Source organism: Galeopterus variegatus, unplaced genomic scaffold (assembly GCF_000696425.1).
Source record: "Galeopterus variegatus unplaced genomic scaffold, G_variegatus-3.0.2 Scaffold88, whole genome shotgun sequence".
Classification (NCBI taxonomy): Eukaryota; Metazoa; Chordata; class Mammalia; order Dermoptera; family Cynocephalidae; genus Galeopterus; species Galeopterus variegatus.
This window is the reverse complement of record NW_007726199.1, coordinates 243,780-266,057: the sequence shown is the minus strand read 5'-3', so window position 1 is coordinate 266,057 and position 22,278 is coordinate 243,780. Positions and strand designations below refer to the sequence as shown.

Genomic DNA, 22,278 nt, shown 5'->3' with positions numbered 1-22,278 from the left:
AAGAAACACTTCCTTACTGTGGTTACTAGAGGTAGGAAAAGGGGAGAGGAACTGGAGAATAGGAAATTATTTAATGGGCATGACGAATGATTAGATTCATTTGTCATAATGATGAACATGCTAACTATTCTGATATGATCATCACACATTGACATGGGTATTGATATTCAACTCTGTACCCTATAAAAATGTATAATCAATTATTTTTCAAATAAAAAAATACCAATAATAGGGACCAATGAAAGGTTAAAAATATAGCACTTAAGACTTTCCAAGAAGTGTGGGGTGGTCAGTGAATGTATTCACTGGGAGATGGAGGACCTGGAAAGTGAGCCAGGCCTTGGAAGATGGTGTGATTCAGAGGACTGATAGGATGCCATGAGGATGGAGACAGGAGGTCATTTTAGTCTGAAGGGTGGAAGGAAGAGGGTGTGAGAAGGGACCATGCGGAAAGGAGAAGAGTGCCAGAAGGCAAATTAGGTAACTGAGGAAGATGAGGTTGACAAGGTAAAAGTGAGCTGGATGGTGAAGGGCCAGATTAAGGAATTCAGATTTTGTCTTGCCAAAGTCTGAGAGTTAAGGAATGAGTTTCAACAAGAAAACAATGTGCTTTAGAAACCGTAAACACCCAGAAGAATGAAAGAGACTGCAGTTATGTAGACTTTGTGATTATTGCAGAACTTCAGAATGGAAATGATAATTCTGATCTATGAAAAGTAGGATGGAAGTGGGTGAAGCCACACAAGAGGAATCAAAAACATTTAGCAAAGGCAGCTGGTTGGTACAGGGATCTGAAACTGTGACCTTGGTGTTACAAGGCTACACTCTAACCAACTGAGCTAATCTCCCTCAAAATCAAATTTTTGATGATGATCATTATAAGACATGCATTTATATATTTCATGTATAAATACATTTACATGTATATTATACATAAACAGAAAACAGAAATAAAAATTCTAAGAAACAATATTTACTCTTTAAGTGATGTACCTTGATATTTTTGCTTCCTTCTATTCTATTTTATTAAATAAATAAACTGGTGTTAATCCATTAAAGTGATTTTATGATCCATGAGTGGGCGGTTATTTCCAATTTGAACAATGTCTTTAGGGGTATAATTTAAAGGCTATCAGAAAGTTATCCTTCTCCAAGACTTTTAGTAATGTTGCATTGCCAGCATTGGAAATTGAGATTTCAGTACTCTGTTAAAGCAGATATCTTTGGAAAGGATATCTTTGTCAAATATCTTTGTCAAAGGACAAAATTTCAACAAATTTGGTTAAAGATCTCAATGGGCTTTATTACAATTCTAGAATTGGGCAACATGTTATTCAGTAAAACAGAATATGTTTTCCAAGGAGCTGAGCAAAGGAAGTTGATTGTATCAACATAAAAAGGTTGAAGAAAGTAGAAACAAAAAAAAAAAAGCAGACTGGCCATTTCAAAATTACTTTTCTTGTACAGTGGGGACAGGAAGACAGAACAATAGAAAATAACTGACTGGTTAACATCAGGCTATCTCTTTTGTGTAAGGATTAAAGCAGAGGGAACTTCATTACCATATCTATTGAAGATTTAAACTAGCCTGTTTGGGAAATTGGCTGTTGTCTCTTTCACTTCATTTCTCAGGTCAGACCACAATCTAAGTTACCTGGAACTTAGCAGGGGTGACTCCATTTTGGTTTTTAGTCTGGTCTGTTGGGGCCTAGTGTGGGAACTCAGTACAAAACAATGGCTTCCTATAGTTTTAGTTAGAAGGGATAAACTTTGCAAACTTTTACTGTAGAATGAATGATTTATTGTCTTTTCTGGAAAGCAAGTTGTGTTACAGGGGAGTAGAGAAAATGTGGAAGCCTGAAATGTGTGCCTAAACGGGGCTAAAGCCAAGGGAGGTGTTGAGACAGAAATGTTATCCTTTACTGTTTTACCTAAAGGTTACACAATAAGTACAAGATAAAATTAATATTTACTCATTCATTCTGTTGATAAGGAAGAAAGACTCTGGGAAGAAGGTTAAACCAGGATTGGCAAACAAGACAGTAATTCATCATTTCTTAACTATGCAAAGAAAGTACTAACCAGTGCAGCTGGAAGATGCAAGATAGGAAAGGGAGTGGTCTGAAATTACCAGAAACAGGAAAGGAGGGAGGGCTGGCTGGTTAGCTCACCTGGGAGAGTATGAATAGGAAAGGAGGGAGAAGGGAAGGGTTAACTCTTCTTTATTTCTTTCTTTATTTGACACATAATAATTATACATATTTATGGGGTACTGTCTGATATTTTGATACGTGTATACAATGTGTAATGATCAATCAGGTTAATGAACATATCCATCACCTCTAATTTTTATCATTTCTTTGTATTGGGGATGTTCAAAATCCTTTCTTCTGTTTCTTGCTCAGCCCATTCTCACCATGTGATACCCTGAGTTGCTGTAGAGAGTCACTTCACCAGGAAGAATTAACACATTAACAGATGTGTTCCCTGGATTTTGGATTTCCTAGCCTCTAAAACTGTATGAAATAAATTTCATTTCTTTATAAATGAAGAAGGAAAAAAAAAAAAGAAAATAATATCTTCTCTTCTAGCTAATTGAAAGTATATGATAAATTGTTATTAATTATAGCCGTGCTACAGGGTTATAGAACACTAGATCTTATTCCTCCTATCCAGCTGTGATTTCGTATCTGTTAACCATCCTTTCCCTATGCTCCCTCCCCTACCCATCCTCTAGTAACCACAATTATACCCTCTAGTTCTATACAATCAACTTTCTTAGCTTCCACATATGAATGAGAACATGCAGTATTTCTCTTTCTGTTCCTGGCTTATTTCACTTAACATAATATCCCCCAAGCTCATCCATATTGGTATGAATGACAGGATTTTTTTTTTTTTTAGCAGCTGGCTAGTACAGGGATTCAAACCCTTGACCTTGATGTTATAACATCACACTCTAACCAACTCAGCTAACTGGTCAACCCTGGATTTTATTTTTTTTATGGCTCAATAGTATTCCATTGTGTATTTATACCACATTTTCTTTATCCATTCATTTGTTAATGGACACAGGTTGATTCTACATCTTTATTATTGTGAATAGTACTGCAATAAACATGGGGGTGCACGCATCTCTTCCTTTCCTGTGGATATATACCCAGGAGTGGAATTGCTGGATAATATGGTAGTTCTGTTTTTAGTATTTTGAAAAATTATTTGAAAAAATACTGTTTTCCATAATGACTGCACTAATTTACATTCCCACCAACAGTGTTTAAGAGTTCCTTATTCGTCACATCATCACCAGCATTGGTTATTTTCTGTCCTTCTGATAATAGCCATTCTAACAGGAGTGCAATGATATTTCACTGTAGTTTTGGTCTACACTTCTCTGATGATTAGTGATGTTAAGCATTTTTTCACACACTGCATCAACAGAATGAAGGACAAAAACCGTCCCATCATCTCAATAGATACAGAAAAAACATTTGATAAAATTTGGTATCACTTCATGATAAAAACTGGACAAACTAGGTTTAGAAGGAATGTACCTCAATGCAATAAAGGCCATGTATGACAAACACAGCTAATATGATACTGAATGGGAAAACCTGAAAAATTTTCCCCTAAGAACTAGAACAAGACAAGGATGCCCACTCTCACCCCTCTTACTCAATATAGTACTGGAAGTCTTAGCCAGAACAATTAGACAAAAGAAAGAAAAAAAGGGCATACAAATTAGAAAGGCAGAAGTCAAATTTTCTTTGTTTGCAGATGACATGATCTTATATATAGAAAACCCTAAAAGCGCCACCAAAAAACTCTTAGAAGTGATAAACGAATTCGGTAATGTTGCAGAATACAAAATAAACATATGAAAATCAGTAGTATTTCTATACATCAATAATGAGATAGCTGAAAAAGAAAGTAAGAAACAATCCCATTTATAGTACCTAAAAAAACAAAAACAAAAACATAAAACCCTAGGAATAAATTTAACCACAAAGGTGAAATATCTCTACAAGAAAAACTATGAAACACTAGTAAAAGAAATTAAAAAGGACAACCACACACAAAAATGAAAAACCATACCAAATTCATGGATTGGAAGAAGTAATGTTGTGAAAATGATCATACTTCCAAAAGCAATCTTCGGACTTAGTACAATCCTTATCAAAATACTAATGACATTCCTCACAGAAACAGGAAAAACAATCCTATAATTTGTATGGAACCACAAAAAACCCAAATAGCCAAGCAATCCTGAGCAAAAGGAACAAAGTGGAGGCATCTCACTACCTGACTTCAAAATATACTACAAAGCTATAGTAACCCAAACAGCATGGTATTTTTTTGTCTATTGGTCTATTGTCTATAAAAACAGACAATAGACCAATGGAACAGAATAGACAACCCAGAAATAAAGCCTATATTTACAGCCAACTGATTTTCAACAAAGGCACCAAGAATATTCATTGGGGAAAGGATAGTCTCTTCTATAAATGGTGTTGGAAAACTATATTATCTATATGGAGAAGAATGAAACTAGGCCCCTATCTCTCACCACATATAAAAATCAACTGAAAATGAATTAAAAACTTAAATGCAAGATCAAAAACTATGAAATTACGAGAAGAAAACACAGGGGAAATGCTTCAGGACATAGATCTGGGCAAAGACTTAATGGAGAAGACCTCAAAAGCACAGGTAATAAAAACAAAAACAGGGACTGGCTCTCTCCCTCTGACCCAGTGGTGGCAGCTGTATCTTGGGCAGCCATGGCCAAGATTAAGGCTCAGGATATTCGAGGGAGGAAGAAGGAGGAACTGCTAAAATAGCTGGATGACCTGAAGGTGGAGATGTCCCAATTGTGTGTTGCCAAAGTGACAGGCAGCCCGGCGTCCAAGCTCTCCAAGATTCAAGTTGTCTGCAGATCTATTGCTTGTCTTCTCACCATCATTAACCAGACTAAGAAAGAAAACCTCAGGAAATTCTACAAGGGTAAGAAGTAGAAGCCCCCTGGATCTGTGGCCCAAGAAAACATGTACCATGTGGCCACAGCTCAACAAGCACGAGGGGAACCTTAAGACCAAGAAGCAGCAGCGGAAGGAGTGGCTGTACCTGCTGTGGAAGTACGTGGTCAAGGCCTGAGTGGTGCCAATAAACACAAAACTGGCTGAAAAAAAAAAAGTAGGGGCTGGCCAGTTAGCTCAATTGGCTATCAGCTAAAGCATGGTGCCAATAACATCAAGGTCAAGGGTTCTGATCCCTGCACCCACCAGCCTTCAAAAAAAAAAAAAAAAAAGCAAAATTAGACAAATGGGATTATACCAAACTAAAAAGATCTGCACAACAAGGAAACAGTCAATAGAGTGAAGAGACAACCTGCAGATGGAAGAAAATATTTGCAAACTTTTTATCCAACAAGGGATTAATACTTAGAACATACAAGAAATTCAACCCCAAAAAACAAACAAACAAACAAAAACCAAAAAAACCCCCTTATTTAAAAATGGGCAAATGAGCTGAGTAGACATTTCTCAAGCCAACCAGGTTTAACTCTTCTAAGCAAGATATGTCAATGGGCCATGATAAAAGTGACTTTGGTTCCCAGGTTTAGGCAAGTTGCCTAGTCTGGGTCCTCTGCCTTTTGTTGCCAAGACACAACTCTACTAGAGTAACTTGTCCAAACTGACTAGTATGCGGAGAGTTAGGGAAACTGGTTCAAAGGTCATCAATGGTATTGCCAGGAGAGCAGGAGAGTTGTCACTAGTTCTCCTAGTGGTTCTGTAGATTGGAAAAGGGGCCTAGGGCACATGCCTAAGTTTGTGTGTGTAGATGGGATAGTCTCAGATTCTTGCATTGCCAGCTTCAATTTTGCTGTGTTGCTGTGTGGCCTGCACCTCCTTGATTTTGTCTGGGCTGAGAGGTCACTTATTAAAACCTCAGGGTTAGCTGGCCAGTTAGCTCAGTTGGTTAGAGTGCTTTCTTGAAGCACCAAGGTCAATGGTTCAGATCCCAGTACTGCCAGCCAACAAAACAAACAAACAAAAATTTAGGGTTATTTTGCACGAGGCCTCTTTGTCAATATGTAGAATGTGGCAATTTCACTCTCAGCTCTGAGGTGTCAATTTAGCACAAACAGCAGTCAGAGAGTGAGGTCAAATAATTTACATATTTATTTTGGAGGCTGGCTGGTACAGAGGTCAAACCCTCGACCTTGGTGTTATTAGCACCATGCTCTAACCAACTGAGCTAACCGGCCAGGCTGAAGTCAAACAACTTAAATGGAGCACAATGGATGCATTAAATTTGACCACACTCCTAACCTCTGTTATCAGTTATGTAAGATTAGTTTTCTCTTGAAAGACCAATACCTTTAGAAGACAGATCAATTTTCTCTTATTTAATAAATAGAATAATTAAGCTTATATATTTGCAACTTGATTTTCAAGCTTTAAAACTTTCCCTTTAATTTGGGGTAAATTCTGTGAAACTGGAATAACCAGATGCCTTCATCTGTTTTTTTTTCTTTGTCAATTTACAGAGAGGGAGGCAGACAAAGGATGTGAGGATGGTGACCATGCTTTCTTCTCAGAATAACAGCCGCTCAAGTGCCTGAGGAGAAGCCCAAGGCACAGTTCAAAGTCTGTATTTCTAATCTCTGGCGAGAACTTGGGAGGAATAATGTGAACCTGTCTTTCCCTGCCTGAGATTGAAGAGAAGGGAAGAATGTGTGTGACTCCTCTGCCCACTTTCAGTGACTTTGTCATTAAAGCATTATTCCAGGAATCCCCACTTGCTTACGCTGGTGGAGAGAGGATTGAGCTGAATGGTGAGATTGGGAATCCCCCCTGAATATCGTGTGCCACAGAAAACTTTGATGTTTCCAGTAATCATATAAAATAACCCTTAACTACCTTACACGTCTGACCCCTGGCCCTCAACACAAATGCCCCTCACTCCTTAGTCCCTCTCAGAGACAGAGGTAAATTCTGTCTAAGCCAGATCTTGGGACAGTGGGCCTGGGGCAGAGATGAGTACCTGCAGAGGACACAGCGGACCACACTCCGGGGTCTGGAAGTCCTGAGCCTCTTCTCGCTAAGGAGTAGTGAGTACCTATTTGGGGTTTTTGCTGAGTAACAACACCTGCCCCCTCTGGTAGTTCTCCATCATCAGTTCATTGATTCCTCAGTGAACCATATTGTAAAGGTCTTACTGGGGGATCTGGTCTGTGAACAAACGCTCATAATTCTGTCTCACAGGAATGAGGACTCCACAGCTATGAGGATTCAAGGAAATAAACAAATCAAATGACTACTTTGGAAGACTAATTCATTGTGTACACTAAGTTAGCACTTGCATATTTTATATAACTTCACAACCATGATAAATGACAAAGAACAATATGAAACATGCAAGCAGCCAACTGCTCTGAGGGCCCAAGTGTGGCTGACTTTGGAAAACTGGCTCTCCATCCTCCGGAAGACCAGGGTGAGGAGTCTGGACGTTTACAGCATGGCCCTCTCCATCCCTAGACTGTGGTCGGGCAAAACACTGGGCCATATACCAGCAACTCGCGGGCTGGTGTGGTACAGTGTCAGGTGATGTGTTCATAAGGGCGCAGTGAAATGAGGAAAATCACAACACGGAGTGAGTTTTTTGTAAGGCCACATTAATTACATTTAAAGGAATTTTTCTTATTTTAAGATTATGCTCTTACTTTTTAGATGATAAAAGTCCCTCCTTTTTATAGAATGTTATGCAGAGAGTGTTTCTGGGTATGTGTGCACGTGTGCACACACACATAAATATTTTTTTGTGCTTACGTGGCAAAACAAAAGTGGAAAACTCTTTGTCTTCTCTCCTTTACCCTTTCTGAAAAATTTTACTGTTTCTGAAGTTCCAGGATCTGGGAACTACTGTTTTGTACAGTGTTTTTGAATCGTATACATTGGAAAGTCAAAGCGATAGAGTTCATCTTAGCTAATTTCTTAAAAAAATTAATACATTTTACTTTATTATTTTTTTGGCGGCTGGTGGTAAGGGGATCCGAACTCTTGACTTTAGTGTTATCAGTACCGCACTTTAACCAACTGAGAGCTAACCAGCCAGCCCCAATACATTGTATTTTAGGGCAGTTTTAGGCTGACAGAAAAATGGGTTGGAAAGTACAGAAAGTTCCCATGAACTTCCTTGTACCCCCCCAAGTTTCTCCTGTTATTAACATTTTGCATTCGTGTGATACATTTGTTACAATTGATGAGCCAATATCAATGCATGATTATTAAGTAAAGTCCATAGTTTACATCAGGGTTCACATTAGGGTTTTGACGATATATAATGACACGTGTCCATCATTACAGTATGATACTGAACAGCTTCACTGCCCTAAACATCCGCCCTGCTCTTCCTATTCATCCCTCCCCCTCTCTCCTCAGTCTCCTGCAACCACTGATCGTTTTACTGTTGCCATAGTTTGCCTTTCTCAGAACACTGTATAGTTGGAATCATATAGTGTGTAGCCTTTTTAGATTGGCTTCTTCTATTTATCAATATGTATTTAAGGTTTCACCACATCTTTTCATGGCTTGATAGCTCATTTCTTTTTATCACTGAGTAATACCCCATTGTATGGCTATACCGCAGTTTGCTTTTTGATTCACTTATTGAAGGATATTATGATTGCCTCCAAGTTTTGGCAATTTTGAATACAGCTGCAGTTTAGCCTTTTTTTTAAAAAAAAAAACAAACAAAAGCCTTCACATATTTATTATGGAATCAATCTACTTGTGCAGAGCATAGAAACACATAATTTTTCTAATGAAACACGTCCAACTGTCCAGATTTTCAGCTTGATTTGGTAAGATGATAGTGACATTGATGAATTAGTAAGTATGTGTGCCATCTCATGTGCTTTTGTTTCTTGGACAGGAATTGCTTGATGCTGAAAGTCTTGTGAGAAGACATGGTGAGGAATGGAAGCCACCGCACACACCGAGATAGAACAGAAAGGGAGAACTTGGTCTTTTTTTTGCATTTAAAAATACATAAAGTAGTATTCATTTGCTACTAATAGCATGTTCATTGTAAAATTTTAGAAATTACAGGAAATGTAAAAAATGAAAATAAATACTATTGGTAATCTCACTCCAAAGATAACACTAGTAACTGTTATTGTATATCTATCTATGTTCTCTTTTTTCCTAAATCTATGTCTATATCTGGAAGCTATATCTATGTCTACATATGCCTCAATTTTTTTACAAACTTGGATATCATACTGTATATATAGTTTTGTATCTTAGGTGTTTTCCCCACTTAACATTTTGTGTACCTATTTTCAAATCTTTAAATTTTTTAGTCTTTTGAGAACATGATATTTAATAGCTATGCAGTGACTCATGGTGTAAGTGTTTTTAAAATGAGCTATCCATGTTATTTCATTCTACTCCCTCTAAAATATGAATTCTAGCAAAGCAAGGATTTTAGCCTATTTTGTTCATTGATGATCCATCAGTACACAAGAGAGTGTCTAGCAGGTACTCCAGAAATATTTGTTAAATAAATGAAAGAATTGTATTTTTGAAATTTGTGTGATTTCACTAGCTACTCCTTAAATCAAACCAGAAATTATGGTAATAGTTATTGCCTGCTAAATTGAAAATCAAAATAATTGTGCAGTCTTGGATACAACATTTTAAAGGAACTGATTACTGTAGTGGCTTTCTCATACAGTTATTGATGATAATATCTCTACCTGCTCATCATTAGCAGGGTGCACAACTTGAGAGTTTTTCAATGGTTGGGTAGTATTTTCCTGCCCTTTCTCTTGAGAACGATGTCACATTGTTGCTAAGAGACTGGAAAGGATTAAGCATTATCTTGAGCAAAGCAATAGTGTCTGGCTTGTGCTAGAAACAACTCCTGCTGGGTGGCAATGCTCTGCTGACAGGGTCCCAGGTATAATGAACTTTCCTGGCAATCCTGAGCCTTCCTGGATGAGAACTGGTTACTGAGAGCACTTGATGAGTTTCTGCAAGGCTATGTCCTGCCCTCTGCATATTTTCATTAGATTTTCTGGGAAATCAACCTCTTCACTTTAGCTGACCTGCAATCCTCATGCAGCTCACGTGCTGACGTTTGTTTGCGTCCAACAAAGTGGAAGTGTGGGGAGTGCCTGTGATAGCATGCTGCTTAGAAGCATGACAGCAGAAGGGCAGTTCGCCAGGAAATCCCACTGAGAATCTTAAGATTCACTAATTGACAGGACAAGGGGCAGACTCAGGAGCCTTCATATTTTATTTTATTGTTTTGTTTTTTGGCCAGTTCGACGAGCCAAACCCTTGACTTTGGTATTCTAACACTGTGCTCTAACCAACTGAGCTAATGGGCTGCCCAGGGGCCTTCATACTTTAGAGCCAGGAACTGGGGTGGGGGCAGAAAGAGGAGAAGGGGGGCTGTCAGAGTGAGAAATCATGAAGTCAAAGGCCTGGAACAGATTTTACTTACTTCTCAGCCTTATTTCAGTAAGGCTAGTCCAGTTCAGCACCTTATTGTTCCATTGGGTGAGGTAATAAAGTAAAGCCATCTCATTAACTAACTCATGGGATTGACTTAATTTTTCCATTTGAAAATGCCTGCTTTGAACTGACCAGCCTCCCAAAACAAGCAAACAAGAGAAAATTCCTGCTTTGTATTTTAGACTTTCAAAATTGCCTTCTAAGTAATGAATAATAATAAAAAATAAATCTGAGTAAGTGTGTATACATGATTATAGAAGTAATGGTAGCAAAGATAGCGTTTTTGTCCTAGATTTTTATAGAGTTCCTATTTATTAGCTGTGCTTCTGTTTTGGTTCAACTCTATATGATTTGAAAACTTGTTTGACAGTTTTTTGTTTTTGCTTTTGGTGGCTGGCAGATATGGAGATTGGAACTCTTGACCTTAGACTCTTGACCTTGGCATTACCAACACCATGCTCTAACCAACTGAGCTAACTGGCCAGACCCAGTTATTTTTATTTATTTATTTATTATTTATTTTTGGCGGCTGGGCAGTACAAGGATCCAAACCCACGATCTTGGTGTTATAAGGCTGTACTCTAACCAACCCCAGTTTTTTATTGTTAAAAATATTTAGTAACATTATTTAATAATTTTTCTTTTATTTATTAATTCATTTATTCTACCAATATCTATTGAATACTTAAAATACTTTGTACACAATGGGAAATAGAAACCTTCAAAAATTGTAATTGAGTGAATGACATAAAAAAAATACAGATTATTAAAATACAGCATAATATACTTTAAGAACACATAGGAGGGTTACCTGACCAAAAATTAACATCAATGAAGGTTTTCAAGAGTAAGTGCCATTTGGGCTGGCCAGTTAGCTCAGTTGGTTAGAGTGTGGTGTTGTAACACCAAGGTCAAGGGTTCAGATCCCAGTACTGGCCAGCCACCAAAGAGTGCCATCTAAACTAAGAATAGTAAAGATGAGTGGAAGTGGTGATGAGGAACAGGGATGAGGAGTGGGGAAAAGCATTTCAAGAAAAGGGAACAGCATGTGCAAAGGCCCTGAGGTGAGAGACTATATGGCTGATTAGGGACCTGAAAATAGCCCAATACACTTAGTGCTTCAAGTGGAAATGGTGAGAGATGAGACTGCAGAAGAAAACTAGGCCTTTATTAAGAAAGACCTTGAAAATCATTTAAGGACATTATTTAAAAAATGTGGAATAATGGAAGGTTTTTATGAGTAAGCAGATCAGATAGCCCACTTAGAAAGCACACATTGATTTCCCTGTGGAGACCAAATTGATCAGGGACAATTTACTAAGGCAGGAAGATCAGTTATAAAATTGTAGATTATCCAGGTAAGAGCTGATGGTGGCCTGAACTGAGTATAAAGGATGAATCTGAAGAGAGTAGACCAATTTTAAAGCCATGGTAGAATTACCATCACTTGATAATTGATGGCCAGATAGGATAGATAAATGAGAAAGATAAGGGAATGACACTGGCTGTCTTAATGTGGGTTCCCCCTAAAAGCAAGGCTGGGTCAAGCAGTGGGGCACAGGTTTATTTTTGATGTGATCTTGTTGGAGTTAGCAGGACTGAAGCCATGTTGGGACCTAACATCACATGGGTTCTAAAAGATTTTTTAAAAAGACACAGTTTTTTTCTCGGCATGCATTTCTGAGCTCCCTCTTTTCCCATGGTTATTTGATATTTTCAACCTTGGTTGTTGGGCAAGATGGCATTATTACATGGATGTAAAGCTGCTTTCCAGTCAGCCTGGAGCTGTAGATTTACACACACTTTCCAGACCCTGGGAAACCAACAAAGCTCTGCCGATTCCACCCTTCCTGCAGGACCTGAGATGATTAACAGCAAGGACGGAAGCAGAAACCAGAGTCGGTGAGACTTTGCACCTGAGACCTTGCATGAGGCCCTCATTGCTCACACCTGCCTCCCTCCTGCTTATCATTTCCCACGTTCCTTTCCCTCAGCTTCCTCTTTAAAAACCCCTCAGTAAATCTGCATATTTGAGATGGCTTTAGTCTGACCTTTCTCCTTCAGGTTTACCAGAGAGATGGGTTAGCCTAACATCCCTCCTCAGGTCACCAGGATTTCTGAATAAAAGCTGACTTCCATTTTCACCAACATTTGACTTTTGAGTGGTTTATTTTTGAAAGGGGCAAGGAGCTGGACCTGTGTGCCCAGTAACAGTCTAAGGAAGTAAAGGGCTCCTCAGGAGTGTGACTCTGAAAGACTGGAGTCTGGCTGGGACTTCATTCCCTGACTCTCATCTCCCTTTTGTTCGGGGTTGTCTTCAAAGATATGAACTCCTCTATGCTTGACAGTTTCTGAGCAAGTTCTTAGAAGTTTGGAGAAAACCTGAGGCAGAAAATCCGAGAGAACTACTTGAAGCGAAACTAGAGTTAGGTGAGCTAAGAGCATGTGACATGGGGCATGAATAGCGTCTACTACAGGGATCATGTTTCTAGCTCGGGTAACTGGATGGGCCAGGATATGTTGAATTCTTGAAATATTTTTGAGACATCTATGTGGTGAGAACTAGTAGATAGTGGGATACAGTCTGGTATTCAGAGTTCATACTATAGTAATGATTTTAGGAGCCATAGCCTAATCTTAGGAAGTGTATTAGTTTGCTACAGCTGCCATAACAAAGTGCCGCAGACTGGGTGGCTTAAACAACAGAAATTTATTGTCTCACAGTTTTTAGATCATTCTCCTTGGCTTATAGATGGCCATCTTCTCCCTGTGTCTTTACAGCCTTTCCTCTGTGTCTGTCTGTGTCCAAATCTCCTCTCGTTATAAGAACAGAGGGCCCACCCATATGACCTCATTTTACCTTAATTATCTCAGTCACATTTTGAGGTATTGGGGGTTAGGACTCCAACATATACATTTTGGGGGGATGCAACTGAGCCCATAACAGGTGGTAATAGACAGAAAGGGAATAGATAAGGCTGTTCAAGTAGTATGCGTAGGGCTGGCTGGTTAACTCAGTTGGTTAGAGCATAGTCTGCTAACATCAAGGTCAAGGGTTTAGATCCCCTTACCAGCCAGTTTTCCCCCCTTCCCCCCAAAAAGAAGCATGTATGAGGAGAAGAGGGCCTAGAAAAGGGTTTGGAGGGACACAAACATTTTACAGGGCTAACATTTAACACTAACAAAACGGACTGATCAGGAGTGTAGAGAAGTGGGAGGAAGACCAGGAAAGTGTGGTTCATGGAAGGCAAGGACCGGAGTGTTCTAAGGAAGATAGAAAGGTCAGCCAGTGCAGATGCTGCTGACAGACCTGGTAGGGGAGGCCACCCATGAGATTGTTGAGCCCATGGGGCGATCTTCAAAAAGAAGGTGAAAGCTTTGGCTGCGAGAAGGAGTGAAAGAGAGCAGTGGCTCCAGAAGTGTGGAATAGGTGTGTGGGTTTGGGAGGAAGCAGAGTGGTGAGGGAAGGGTGCAGGTCGGAGAGGAGACGTGGGTGGAGCAGTGCCTGAGCAGGTGGAGGAAAAGAGGTCCAGAGTTCAGGCACAGAATTGGCCTCAGGTAAGTGTAGAGAAACCTCCTTCATTTGACTACTGTGGAAGGAGGAAATGATAGGAAAAATTATTGGAAAGGGAGGGGAGGAGAGAGAAGTTAGTTTAAACTACACTAAAGGTTGAAGTAAGATTTGATGAAAGAGAGGCCCACCGGGCCCACCCCGTGGCGCACTTGGGAGGGTGCCGCACTGGGAGCACAGCGGCGCTCCCACGGGTTCGGATCCTATATAGGAATGGCCGGTGCGCTCACTGGCTGAGCGTGGTGCGGGTGACACCAAGCCAAGGGTTGCGATCCCCTTACCAGTCACAAAAAAAAAAAAAAAAAAAAGATTTGATGAAAGAGTATACCAATGTATACTTAAAATAATTTCTATGTTGTTAAATCCAATTTCGTTTTGCCATCGAAATTTCTTGAATCTGTTTTTTTCATATTCTTTCTCTTTTTTGGCAGCTGGCCGGTATAGGCATTGAACCCTGGACCTTGGTGTTATTAGCACCACACTCTAACCAACTCAGCTCACCTGCCAGCCCATATTTTCTTCATAAAAATCAATATATTAAGACATTTTTTAAAAGATGAGTTTATTAGAAATATAAACAAAGTATTGATAAAATTATTATTATTGTATATACACATGGATGATTAAAATGCTATTGTTATGTTACTTCATTTCCAAAAAGCAGCTTGAATAAAACACATAGTGATCTTCTATGGAGGCCTTGATAGGCCTTGTTACAACTTATCCCTGATATTTTCAGTTAGCAAAGTTAAAATGCTACCTTATTATGTTATTAAGCTACTGTTGCTACCAATAAAGAAGGCAATGAGAAAATGGAAAAGATTAGTTTATATGCATACAGGTGGTCAATTACTGCAAACTATCATATCATAGACTAATGTGATCATAGTCTCTTCAAATTTTAGATAATGCATTTTATAAATACGTTTAATAGTGCACCTTATTTTCTCTTTTGACTCAGTTCATTGCGTCAAATTTCGGCTGCCCTTCAGAGCATGAACTGAGCAAGAAGTCTTCATTTTGCATGTTTTTGCATACATAATATCTCTGATTTCATATTCCTCATCTATAAATTGCCTTAATATCCAAGGGGAAGTTATTTTTCTCATTTAATATAATTAAGATAATGATCTTAAATGCCAATGAAATTGTGAGGTGGGGTTGGTCATGGGGAATTTTAGTGGAAATTAAACTGATTTGGCAGTCAAAAGTTTTATCCCAGTTTGTATTTTATCATTTAAGTGTCATAGGGAGGACCTTTGGAAAAAAATAAAAATAAAAATAAAAAGAAGGACCTTTGGCTTTTAAGTCCCTTAATTTCCAAATCTGAAAGATAAAAGTTAAACACCTCCTTTCCCAAAACATAGGCTGAATATGAAGATTAATATCTGCTAATAGCTGTGGAAGGTATAATATAATATAAAGGTACTACAGTTTACCTTAGTGATAATGTTTGCTTGCAAAAAATAAAGACTTTCATATTAGTAACCTTCAAACTATGATAAAATCCTTGCAAAACTTTTAGATCCATAGACAAAGAATGCTTAAATCCAAATGGAAATTTTATGGACTACCTGTAATTCAAAATCTAAAAGCAAATGTATTTCATCAATTTTCATTGAGAACCTACTGAGCACCAGGGCCTAGTATATGGTAAAAAAAAAAAAAGGACAATAAAGTATAGTAAGTTACGTGACAAAAGTAACTTCTGGGAAGCAGAGAGTAGGGTGAGGACCTTGACCAGAATGAGTGCATTAGACAATAGGAGGGGAAGAAGAGATTACACCAATTGTAGATAACTCTCCTAAGAAACTTGTCAAAAGCAGGTAGAGGGGGCCGGCCGGTTAGCTCAGTTGGTTAGAACATGGTGTTGATAACACCAAGCTGCAGGGTTCAATCCCTGTTACCTGCCAGCCGCCAAAAAAAAAAAAAAAAAAAAAAAAAAAAAGCAAAGGAATAGGAAGGTAGCTTAAGGGAGATTAGGGTCATGGAGACCTTTAAGAGATAATATTTCTGCTCATCAGAATAATCTAGTATGGAATGGCTGCCATGATAAAATATCACAAAATGGGTGACTTAGAGCAACAGAAATATACTGTTTTATTCACAGCTCTGGAGACTAGAAGTCTGAAATCAAGTTGCTGGCAGGACCGTGCTCCCTCCGACACCTCTAGACATGTCCTTCCTTGCCTCTTCCTAGCCTCTGATGGTTGCCGACAGTCTTTGGCATGTGCTTGGCTTGTAGCTGCATAACTCCCGTCTCTGTCTTTGTCGCCACATGGCATTCTCCCTGTGTTTCTCTGTCGTCACATGGCTGTCTTCTTAGAAGGTCATCAGTCACCTTGGATTAGGGTCTGCCCTACTTCAGTATGACCTTATCTTAACTAATTCCATCTGCAACAAACCTATTTCCAAACAAGGTCAATTCTGAGTTACTGGGGGTTAGGACTTCAACATACCTTCTTTCTGACAACACAACTGAACCCATCACAAATAGAGTGGTATCTTGAGAGAGATGTAGGGTGAAAGGATCTTTTAAAAGATGAGATAATGTTTTGTGCTCATGGGAATGATCTAGTACAGAGGAGAAAACTGATGATATAGTAGGAGAGAGAAGTTATAATTGTGGGAACAAAGACCTGGAGTAGAAAAGATAGGATGGGATCCATTGTACCAGTGGCAAGTTCATTTGTTATAAAAGGAAAGAAAGCAGAGTAAAAAGCAGACAAGGGTTGGCTGTGTATTTGATGGTATTTATTAAAAATTACTGGAGGCCGTTGTTTTGGACTATGTTACTGAACTAGGCCCCAAAAGACCAGACTAAAATATCAAGATGGAGTCATCCCTGCTAAGTTCTGTATCACTTAGGTTGTGGTCTGATCTTGAGAAGTTAAGAGAAAGAGATAATAGCCAATTTTAAATCTTCAATAGATATGATAATGAAATTCCCTCAGCTTTAATCCTCACAAAAAAGAGACGGGCTGGAGTAACCTGATGTTAACTAATGTTAACTAATCAGTTATTTTCCTAGTGTTCTGTCTCCCTGTCCCCACCTTGCAAGGAAAGTACCTTTGAAATGATTCCTCCTCTGCCCTCCACTGCCCCTTCTGTCTATAAAGCCTGTTGTTTATGATAAACTTCAGAGCACTTCTCTGACTCTGCATCACAAGGTGTTTTCTGGGTTGATTCTCATGTTTGGCTCCCAATAAATTTTACAAAATTATTTCTGCCTGGACAGCCTTAATTTCAGTCAACAGTGGGAAGAGAAATTTCTCTTCTGAGGCTTAATATTTTGTTAGTGAAAAAGAAGCAAATGTTTCTGAGTTGAAATTCAGACCAGTGTCATAATCACTAGTATTGCTTTAGGGTTTGTGGTATATATTGGAAATTGGAAAAAGAAAGAAGTATGTGAAAGTACACAGCACAGTGCAAACTTCACAAGCTGATCAAGCCTCTTTGTACTTTAACCTGGGCTTGCAAGAAGCCCAATCAGTAGGCATGTTTTGGTTTTTTTCTCAAATATAGATCAATTTGTTAGCAGGTAGTGGTATTTACCACCTCTATCAATATTTATATCTAAAGAAGTTTACAAATTTGAAATATGTACTGCTCATGATTTTTAATGTTGGCCTTTATTTTAAATATCAACTTTTTTTTTTTTAGTGGCTGGCTGGCACCAAGATCCGAACCCTTAACCTTGATGTTACAACACCGCACTCCAACCAACTGAGCTAACAAGCCAGCCCTAAATGAGTCAACATTTAAAAACCAATTTACTCTTCTCTATTTTGACTATCTTTGCTTAAATTCACTCTTAATATTTAAGAATATAGACTACGTGCAAATCTTTCTTGTCTGGCTAAGACAATAAATTAATTTTCCACGTGTTCACATACTAGATTTGAAATGTCAGATAACAATTCAAGCAAAGTTTAGTTGAGGAAAATAACATCTGTAAGAAAATGACGGCACATAGCCAACTACATATTAGTCTGAATGATGTAGTGAGAATGCTATTATCTTCACTGTAGGCTGGACCGGACCTGCCCAACAGACCAAATGGCCCCAGAGTGATCATGTCATTATACTAAATGTGGATTAGACAGAGTAGTTACAGACATGATTTTTGTTGATGGCATTGGCTCATAGTCATAAACATTGAATTCTATATTGTTAGCAGGAACATAGATGAGTAAAAAATAACAGTGATATAAATATTCTTCAGTTATCTTAAAACCTAGGTATCTCTGAACCAATTCTAGAAACAGTTTGAATATGATTTGGCCTGTGATGGCACCCAACTCCGTTCTTTGGTTCTGTACTTACTGCACAGGCAGAAGGTAATGCTATACATACCTCTTCCTTTTCTAATCCCATCATTGTTCTAACCTTACTCTCTTGCCTTGGCCAAGACAGTGATCGTACAAACCTCTCTCAAGATAAAAGAACAGAAAGGACATTAAAGCTTATTAGCCTCAACTTTCTGTCCTGAACTCTCTGGATGATCAATTTATTTTGGCTTCTAGTTCATTCCAAGATTTTTCTGAGTCTTTTTTTAAAAACTTCAAATCCTAAACGGGCTGATTAGCTCAGTTGGTTAGAGCACAGTGTTGTAACACCTAGGTCAAGGATTTGGATCCCTTTAACCAGCCAGCCAAAAAAACAATCCAAATCCTAGAATTCTAAAGTAATAAAGAGTAAAATAAAGCAGTGACCTAACAGATGTAATTTTGCAGTGTAAAACTTGAAAACCTTAACATAATGTTGGTAAAAGCTTGCTTTGTATTAACTTTCATTGGATTAAGTAGGAAGAAACAACTTGGAGAAACTACACTTTATTCCTATTTTAGGTACTTCAATTAAATCTTTTTGATGATTTTATTTTATTTACTTTTTATTTATTTATATGTTTTTTGGTGGCTGGCCAGTGTGGGGATATGAACCCTTGACCTTGGTGTTATAACACTGCGTTGTAACCAATGATGATTTTACTTTATATTAAATATTTAGATTGTATTTAGATATTTAATAATATTTTAGATTAAAACTCTCTAAACTCATTACTATTTTTATGCAATATTTTAGATGAAAACTCCACAAAGTAGTAGCTACCCAGAATTTATTGGGTCATTTATTATTATATCTTACTCATTCAGATTTTAAGGCTTTCGTCTAAATTTTTCCTTTGCATGTGGGAGGATGCAATTACAGTTGGAAAGTTTTATGGAGCATAAAATTTCCAGCCTTGGGGGATTTTTTCCCCCCTGCTAAATATAGGGTTTGCTGTCTCAGTTTGTGTACTTACAGTAGTAGGATGAGAGTTCAAATATGTAATAAACCCTCTAGTTAGTTTGAAAATAAAAGTTTGGAAATTACAGTTTGAATATGTGATTGCATTTTTAATAATAAGACTAATTTTTAATAATAAAACTAATTGGGAAATGTCAAAGGAAATAAACACCTAGTTCAAACTCAGTTATAGAACATACCTTCTACCTCCTTGCTTTTTCCTTTCTTCTCCCCTCAAATTCACAAATGATAGATAATAAAAGATCGAACTCTGTATTTTCCTGGTATTAACTCCATTATAGAATTTCTTCTTTCAAATGAGAGAAGTCTAGGCTATAGGCAAATTGGACTTTGGAACAAAGCACCTACTTATTCTTACTTGTGATTAACCTTAAAAAGACTCACAGTGTTTTTGTCTGAGTAAATATTTGGACTTCTTTTAACATGAAAAAAAATTTTGTGTCTAGTTTCCAAAATGCAGTGTCTATTTCTTACTTAAGAAAAGAGAATAAACATGTTTTGGTCAACTTGAATTAAGAATTGGACTGTGAGTTCTTAAAGACACCCAAGGGCCATCCATAGACATTAAGAAATACATGTCCAAACTGGCCGGTTAGTTCAGTTGATAGAGCATGGTGTCAGAACACCAAAGTCAAGAGTTCGGATCCCCTTATCGGCCAGCTGCCAAAAAAACCCAAACAAACCAAAAACACCCCACATCCACCATAGGAGGCCTTTCTGGAGATAGCCTGTAAGAGAAAAATAATTAGTAAATCCATTATTTTCTCCATGGCATTAGACTTATGTCTGAGGAATATTCCTTCTATCACAAAAACAAGTTGAACATTTCCCTACAGTTCTTAGGATATGTTATTTTTGGATTGTCAGTTTCCCGTGCATTCAAATCATTATCTTTCCCTGTAATAGCTATCCTGCTTTTATTTCATTTTTGTATATATCACACTTTATTCTAAGAGCATTTATCTATATTAAGATTTCCATGAATGAATGGATTATATTTCAGTGTGAAACCAGAGCTACCAAATCTTCATTTGTCATTTGTGTGTGCCAAAAATAATTTGCCTCCTCCTGAAGAATACCAAACAAAGGCATCAGAACAAGAAATAGAACTAGAAAACTTTAAAGTGTCTATGATAAAATGACAAATTCTACCCGTTTTTTTGTTTTTTGTTTTTTTAAAAAAGAGCAGTGTTCCCTGAAGTGGGCTCTCTGGACTTGCGAGAAGTTAATATTCTAGTCTAGAGAGGACACGCTACCTAGTTTGTTTGATGTTGTTATATGTGCACAGACAGACAAGTAGTCTCACAATGCTGTAAATCATGCTCAAAATGACTTTTCAATCCGCTTTGGCCTGTGTGAAATTTTAGTTTCCCTCAGCTTTGTAGCTTATAAAATGCTTTAATTTGGGTTGCCTCATTTAACTCTCATAATAACCTGTTGAGATGTACAGAATAACTCAGAGACTCAGACTATAAAGACTACTAAACTGTTTGCATTGTTCAGTAGGAATGAGAACACTAGTTTTCTGATTCTTATTTCATTGCCCTTTTCACAATATTGTGCTGCCAGGAGACCTTGGGTTGGCCTAGCTATGATTTATTCCCTAGAGAACATATAGCTCTTTCAAGCAGGTCTGCATTGCTTTACCTCGAGTCATAGATGAATACTTAAGAGCAGTGAGAGTAAGCATTGTCATTTCACAAAGTTGTTCTGCAGCAAGAATGTGGTGTGAAGAAGTCTCTGGGAAAGACTAGAAGTGAAACTGGTCAAGAGGATTCTTATGTAGATTTAAGCTCCTAATAGTGCATATACTGAAGAGAGAACCCTTGTTTGCTTTTTAAATTTCCAATAGTCTCACTTAACTTCTTAAGTTAAAAATGCTTTGTAGGGCTGGCCCATTAGCTTACTTGGGTAGAGCATGGTGCTGGTAACACCAAGGTCAGGGGTTCGATACTCTCACTGGCCAGCTGCCAAAAAAATAAATAAATAAAAAATAAACTATTAATTTGACAATTTTAGTGTGAATGGAGATAATGGGATTAAGAGGGTTGAAGGAAGGGATGGCAAGTGAAGGAAAGGGGAGAGAAGAGGGTGTGGGTCTCTGTACTAAAGGATTGAGAACCCAGAGCAGAAAAGAGTTCCTTGTCAGTTTCATTTCATAAACTTGTCTAAGGAGAAGCATTGTACCAATTTCTTATCTTGAAAACAAAATTTTTAATTGTTTTCACATGATCATATTTCCCAGAAGCTCAATTTCAATCAAGCTTTGGAACTGTGATCTGTAGGAGCTGGGAGAGCTGAGGTACTGGATATGCCTCGTTCGTGGAGAATGATTCATGCCTGCCATCCAGCTTGCCCCACTCCCCACCAAAGACCCGGGGCTATTCAGGATGCACAAAGTGAACAGAGTGAAAGGAGTATGAAAGGAGTTGGATGCTTTCCAGCGCTTTTTTTTTTTTTAAATTAATCTAAACTAGTTTTGTTAGCCTTCTGTGATAAAGAAGCCTGCAGGCCCCACAGTGTCAGATCTTCCTGTCCTCATCGGCACATGGAGACACGGGGACTGACTCTTACTCTCCCTCTTCCCATTTTAGAGACCACCCAGAGCTCTCCCACCATCTACATTTTGATAACTTTTTGTTTCTTTAATTATAAAAGTAAAATACACCTTTTGAAAAATTTAAATACAATAGAAGAGTATAAAGAAAAGTTACATTTCCCTCATTCTTCTCTCCAAGGAAAGGTGTTATTTTCCCCCTTTGAATCTCCTGTCCTCAAACTTATTTAGGAGGAAAACACTGTAAACAGCTACGTGCATATTCTTCCAGACCTTTGTGAATGAAGTGCAAACACCCCCCCCCCCCCCCCCAC

General features: G+C 38.1%; 1 pseudogene; it reads left to right on the top strand.

Annotated features, from left to right (window-relative positions):
* The first annotated feature begins 4,781 nt into the window (after window positions 1-4,781).
* On the top strand, window positions 4,782-5,154 carry LOC103597007 (annotated as a pseudogene).
* Window positions 5,155-22,278: the final 17,124 nt, after the last annotated feature.